A 7,047-nucleotide genomic window follows, 5' to 3' on the forward strand; every position below is an offset into this window, starting at 1 on the left:
AACCGCGTAGGTAAATCCCAAAATATGTCTGAATGAACCGCGAAAATAACAAAATTCGAGTAAAAAAACGCATGAAAAGCGAATCGTGTTAAAAAAAATCGCGTAAAAAACGACTTTAGTGTACATCGGGTATGAAGCGTTGACTCTTCCTTGATTGAATGGTCCAAGAAAAATCTTCTGAAAATCCATCGAGAAACGGCTGAGAAATTAACGATCAAAGTCTATCATATTTTCGTGACGTTTTTCGATTTTTTGCAATCGTAAAGTGTACCTCAATATAGAAAAGACAGACGTAGTTCTACGTCAAAAAAATTGGCAGAACGTGAAAACAATGCGTCCGTCTCCTTATGTAGCATACTACGATTTTCGCAATCATGTTGATGTCTTTAGAGCGCCAAGTATAGTAAAACAGCCTCACGGCCTGGCACTCCAAACTTCAGCCAACGTGCGCTTCGCCTGCAAATCCTGTTTTGACTAGACTAAGCCGACTAAGCCTTTTTGTCATTCATAATAACTTCTGGTCAACTGGAACGCTTGCTCGCTCATTAGCAAAATCATTGGCCACCGCTGAGGAGAAGAAGATAGACGTTGCGTTAATCATCGCAACCCACCTAAAAACCTATTCTGGTGAGGTCAGATCGGGAGAATAATTGTTGGGGAAAAGTGGCCATCGCTTTAAGAAGCAACATTGCCTGCCGTCTTCTTCCAAGCTTCAAGCTAAAGCACATCGAAGCCGTTGAACTGGAAGTTACTATCTCTTGCGGCGCTCGAGATGAGCCAGGACCAGGACATCTCCTATATGGACGTCCACATCTCCCAGCCTGTAGTCCAACAGGTTCCAAAGGCGTATGGATGAAAACATCGACTACAAGCGATATACAGCTACGATATCAGCAGACGTTAACGAGTAGCTCAAGCTTAGCTACCCGAGCAGGAGAAAATGGCTCAATAATACTTACTTATTTCTGTTATTGATACCATACTCTGTTATGAACTAGCCCTGGATAAGAGGTAAAATACCAAAGGAATAATACCAAAAACTAATATGCACAATACTTAAGCCATAACAAACTCAGTTATTAAATTGAATTTCAATACCAAATGCATAACCAATTGTTATTCGTTTGGTATTGAAATAGTATTATTTCAAGTATTCTGCATATAAGTTTTTGGTATTATTTTTTGATATTTTACCTCTTATGCAAAACTAAATCATACCAATTTCTGTTATCGAGGTCGTCGCTCCTGCTCGGGTATCAAAGCTTCACCCAAGAGGCGCCTTCCCAGGCCTGTGTTCAACACGTTTCACCGGCTCGTCAGGTAAGCAACACCCTAACCTTTGATACACTCACAAAAGATTTGATTCGTATTCCTATAGTTTGAACGTATTGGGCTGGTTGTGCTTAAGATCCGTTGCACTTCTGAGCTACATCACTGTGGAAATGAAAGCTGCCATTTTAGTATCGTTAAAATATACGTCTTGTAAAATATAATTAGTCCTAGCTCATCCAAAACCTTTCACATAAGGGTCAGACAGGCAGAAATTCACTTTTTGCCTTTCTCGTACACAAAGTATACGTAAAGGCTATATGATCACTTAAACAGCTTTGAAAGTTGGCGAGACTTTTATGCTTTTTTGGGTAAAAATGTATTACGACCATAGCTTCTGATCCTATGAGCCCAGTTTCAATAGAAAGCAATGGGACAGAAATCCACACAGAATGCAACTTGTTGCAAGCGAATCTGTTAAGGATAAGTTGCAAAACAAGGAGATAGACTTTTTCATTAGATTTTGTCTAAAAAAATGTATTTTGGCCATAAGTTCTGAGCCCATAGTCTTATTCGGTCAATTTTCAATAGGAATCAATGAGACAGGAATCACCGCCGAATGCAACTTGCTGCGAGCAAATTGCTTGAGGATAAGTGCCTTAAAAATGAGCTAGACTTTTCCACTCGTTTTTGTCTAAAAATATATATATTTTGGACCTAACATCTTAGCCCATAGCCCGATCCAGACGACTTAAAATTGGAAACAATGGGGCAGAATTCTGCGTCGAATGCCGAATGGTCAATTTGTGCAAAGCAATTCTTTAACTTAAAATAGAACCTAAATATTTTTTAAATTTGACGAAAAATATTCAAAAAAATACATCACGTTTATTAAATGGATATAATCTATAAGATGCATCGACATTTTCATGGAACGTTACTTGCATTTCAATTTGCCGACTATAGATTTGTTTCTTTAAATGACGAATTTCGCGCCAACCCTTCTATGGGGCTGGCTGTACCATCTCAGATTCGAATGAAATTTGGTGGACATAAAGATATGATATTTCTAAGCCACTCTGTATACTTAGTTTTTCAAAAATTGTCAAGAGTAACATTTGATGAGGGCTTAATTTTTTTCTCATTGATTTTTTTTTTAAATCGATGTGACTTTGAAATGACAAGACCTACAAAAAAGTGTTGTATGGCGGACTGTCGTAAACTTCCCTGAAATTTTTTGAAAAAAAATCCAAAAAATAAAAAACCGATTTCTACACTGAAAAAAAATTAGTTTTAAAAATTAAAATCGATATTACAAAAAAACCTCATCTCAGAAATCGATGAAATTGTTTCTGCAGATAGGTATTTCAATTATCTAACTTTTCTGGGAATAATGTTCCTGTGACATATTTAAGGAAAAAAAGTTTTTCCAACAAAAACTTTTCCCATGTCCATATTGAGTGAAAATTTATCAGCGTGTTTTATGCCTACAGCGCCAAATATAGGTTCAGCAGCGACACATTTTGAACGTATAAAAATTTGTTTAGGAAGCAATTTAGCATAATCTAACATAATTGTGGACCAACATTTGAAAAGGGTTTATATTTTCTTTGACTTTTTGTATCGAAGTAACTTATTTAAAAACAATTGAGTTTACAAAAAAAAACAAATAATTGCTTTGAAAACGGGCAATGTTGCCGAAACGAAACTGAAGTGATATTTAATTGTAATAGTGGAAAAGTAGATGTTGTTTTTCAGCAAAGGCTAACCAATGATCGGTGTAATTTAGAAACCGTTATAAAGCCTGTAGATGAATTTGGTATTTTATTGAAAAAATTGATAAACTTATAACTCATGACATTATTTGCAAACAGCAATACACTTTTTTGAAAAACAAAAAGAGTACTTTAGGTCAAAGTGAAATACTTGTACTGTTGGATTTCTCTGAAAATTGTTCATTATCCAAAATGCTGCTCAGGGTTGGAATAATTTCCAGGGAACAATACATCCATTCGAAGTTTACTTTAAAAGAAACGGTAAATTAGAAAACGTTAGCTTTATTAATCAGAAGTAACGACGCATGACACAAAAGCTGTTCACTTATTCATTGGTTTCGTGGCCATGCGGTTAGCGACGTCAATCGTCTAGACGCATGTGCTGTGGAGTGTGGGTTCGATTCCCGCCCCGGTAAGGAGAAAACTTTTCGTAAAGCGAAAAGCTCTCCACTGGTCTACTGGGTGTTGTGTAAATGTCCTGTCCGTTGTCTCATGCTAGATGTTAAGTGTTCAGTCTGTGCGACCTCTGGTCGAAGACGGTGTTTCTGTCTTTATAATTATAATATCTATTTCAAAATTAATTGACTTTTTGAAACAGTCGATCGATTTTACAAAAAAAATACTTTTGTACCTGGTGGAGCTGCAGCACATTATAAAAATAAAAAGAACATTGCGAAGCTATTGGTGGCAATCTTAAACGAATGGCAAAACGAGCAAGTCTTGCCAAAGATTATGAAAAAACTATTAAGACTCCTCGGGAGTTGTACGAATGGGCAGTTACACAATCAGACAAAAATATCACTGAATTACATTTCTGTTATACCTCGAATGAGCAATACTCAACAATGGCAGAAGAGTTTGATGAACTTTTCAAAAAAGCAAAAACTATAACTGCCACACAAAAGTTTCATTTTTGGTTAATCGCTCATAATAAAATCATGGCTAAAAATATTCCAACTCAGATGAAGACCCTAAAGTCTTCAAATTGTTCGAGTAAATTTACAAATTAATGAGTATTCATGTAGAAATAAGAATTAAATGTAGTAACAAATAAAATTGAAGATAAAATAGAAAAAATGCGAAAAGTTATTATTCTTTGAATGTGCGTTCACCCGAAATCTCCCTAATGAAATTATCATTTTTTTTTTTGCTAAACCAATTTTAATCTTTACATTCATTGATTTGTAATCTCGGTGAACGAAACGCTCTTTTATTTTTCAGATTTTACAGTTAAGACAAATTTACAATAGTCCATTAAACATCACAATTCTGATCATTTGTGTGTAACATTGATATAAGAAATACGCCCTTTTCAAATGTTGGTCCACATTAATGTTAGATTATGCTAAATTTCTTCCTAAACAAATTTCCAAAATGTGTTGTTGGTTTATGATAGGCTGCTGAACCTATATTTGGCGCTGTAGGCATAAAACACGCTGATAAATTTTCACTCAATATGGACATGGAAAAAATTTTTGTTAGAAAAACTTTTTTTCCTTAAATATGTCACAGGAACATTATTCCCAGAAAAGTTAGATAATTAAAATACCTATCTGCAGAAAAAAAAATCATCGATTTCTGAGATGACGTTTTTTTGTAATATCGATTTTAATTTTTAAAACTAATTTTTTTCAGTGTAGAAATCGGATTTTTATTTTTTGGATATTTTTCCAAAGAACTTCAGGGAATTTTACGACAGTCCGCCATACAACACTTTTCTGTAGGTCTTGTCATTTTAAAGTTACATCGATTTTTGAAAAAATCATGAAAAAAAATTAAGCCCTTATCAAATGTTACTCTTGACAATTTTTGAAAAACTAAGTATGCCATATATTTATGCCCATATCTTTATGCCCACCAAGTTTCATACGATTCTGAGATGGTGCTGCCAACCGCTGGTCGAGTTGGCGCGAAATTCGTCAAATATGAAAAATATGATCTAATTTAATTCCAAACGAATGTGTTCCAATACTTGTTGTTAGAAATTAGTGCAAATATCGTGTATCGAATGAATGAAGTAAAGCGAGCGCACAATGCGATGGATATAGGGTCTGAGGTGGAGATGGGAGCATATACCCTACCTACTTTAGTTGCAGAGAACACATTCTCTTAGTATCCTAGGCAATAGCCCTACGTTTAATGATTCATCAAATTGACATTCAGATTTTTTTCTCAGAAGCCCCATGGATCGATTTATTTCTTAAATACGAACACACTGATTACGTACTTCATCCCATTCCCATACAAATTGATAATACGATTTGAATTTTTAAAAGAATATCCCTTTTTCGCATTAAATATAGGTATATCAATAAATTTTGTTTGACAATAAATGTCACATTTCTTTGAATAAAAAGGAATTCAAATCGACGAATCACCTGCTTGAATATTCATAATTATTATTGTCACTCTACCGACAAAATGTTTGGCTGCTCGGAACGAGTTCTCGAAAGCCATCCAGAGCTCTTACACCTCGCTTCCCGGTTTCTTCTGCGAGTCGGTGGTAATTTTCTGTTGTTTACAAAGCCGCTCGTTAGTTAGATAGCCGGCGCCAATTGCCGTCACTCGATTCCGTATGACGAACTTGTTTGGACGCCTAAGAAGTCATCTTGATGGTTGCGTTTGAGTTCGTCTCAGGGGAACTTTGATTCGTGTTTTTGTTCTGTCCTTTATGCTACGTTTAGACAAGGCAAGTGAATTGAGCAAGTCGCTTGAATCGAACGCGAACTGAACGTGTAAACACCTTAATTCAATTCACTTGAACGAAAAGAAAGTTGAACATGTTCAACTTTTGGCAAGTCAATTGAATTCAACTGAGTTGTTCAACTCACTTGCCCTGTCAAAACGTAGCATTACCGATGATGGCGTGGTGCGGCGTTCCGCGCGAGAATTCCCGATCGATACGCAACAACGAAGCTGAACACGCAAACGCATAACGCTCAGCTGAGAATCACGTTGTTAGGTTGCACAGTGGTCGAAATTGTAGTGCAGCTTTTACATGGTTGAGTGTTTCATGAAACAACCAAGGGTACCCTTCTCAAACTGTAAAATATTTGAATTCATCAAATATTTCAAGACAAAATTTTCAAAACGACTTATCTGCTTTTGTAAACAAAGATTTAAACGACGATCTGATTGCTCTCCCACGCAAACGAACACCACCAATAGGTAGGTGGAGGTTGATGGTGTTGGTTTGCGTGGGAGAACTATCAGATTCATCAAATCGTCGTTTAAATCTTTGTTTACAAAAGCAGATGAGTCGTTTTGAAAATTTTGGCTTGATTTGTTCTTTGCAGTGGCGTAGTCACAAAATTGGTCTCGGGGGGTGGACGGGGTTTCCACTCATTTTTTTTTAATTTGAGAGGGTTCGAAAAAAAATCTTCTAAAAATGTTGTCTCTGACGGGGGGGGTTTATGTCCAAAACTACCCCCGAGGCTACGCCACTGGTTCTTTGCACTGGGCTAAACTGTAGATTGTATTTGTATTTGAACATTCAAATGAGTTCAAAAGCAGGTGAAAACATTTTTAAATTTTTAGTGATGAATACATAGATTCTTGTTAATTCTGTAAAGTGCAAGTCGTTTTAAACAAACTCATCTAACTTCAACCAACATTTGTATTTTATTGGTAGAACCTCTACCACTGTGTATCCCAACGATTGATTGTCGAGCGCTAAACATTCTCGATAGCGTAAAGGCGGCTTAGCGTCGCGCGGTCAGTTCCTAGTTGGCTAGTTGTTTGTTTACGTTTTCGGAATACGTGCGGGGTAAGTTATCGGGCAGTATCCGGCAGTATAAGCGACAGTGGGCCGAAATCTTATAAATGCGCACCCAATTGACTGCCTTTGAATAAACGCACGTCGGCTGCGGCAGTATGCTTCCAACCGCCTGATAGATTGATGATGGGTTCGTAAGTGCTTGCGCGTGCGCGCGCGCCCGATCGAACCACGATAGGTGGGTACGCAACACGATTTAGAATGAGAATCCCGCTAGTCTGCGGACTG

The sequence above is a fragment of the Armigeres subalbatus genome, chromosome 2 (genome assembly GCF_024139115.2).
Source record: "Armigeres subalbatus isolate Guangzhou_Male chromosome 2, GZ_Asu_2, whole genome shotgun sequence".
Classification (NCBI taxonomy): domain Eukaryota; kingdom Metazoa; phylum Arthropoda; class Insecta; order Diptera; family Culicidae; genus Armigeres; species Armigeres subalbatus.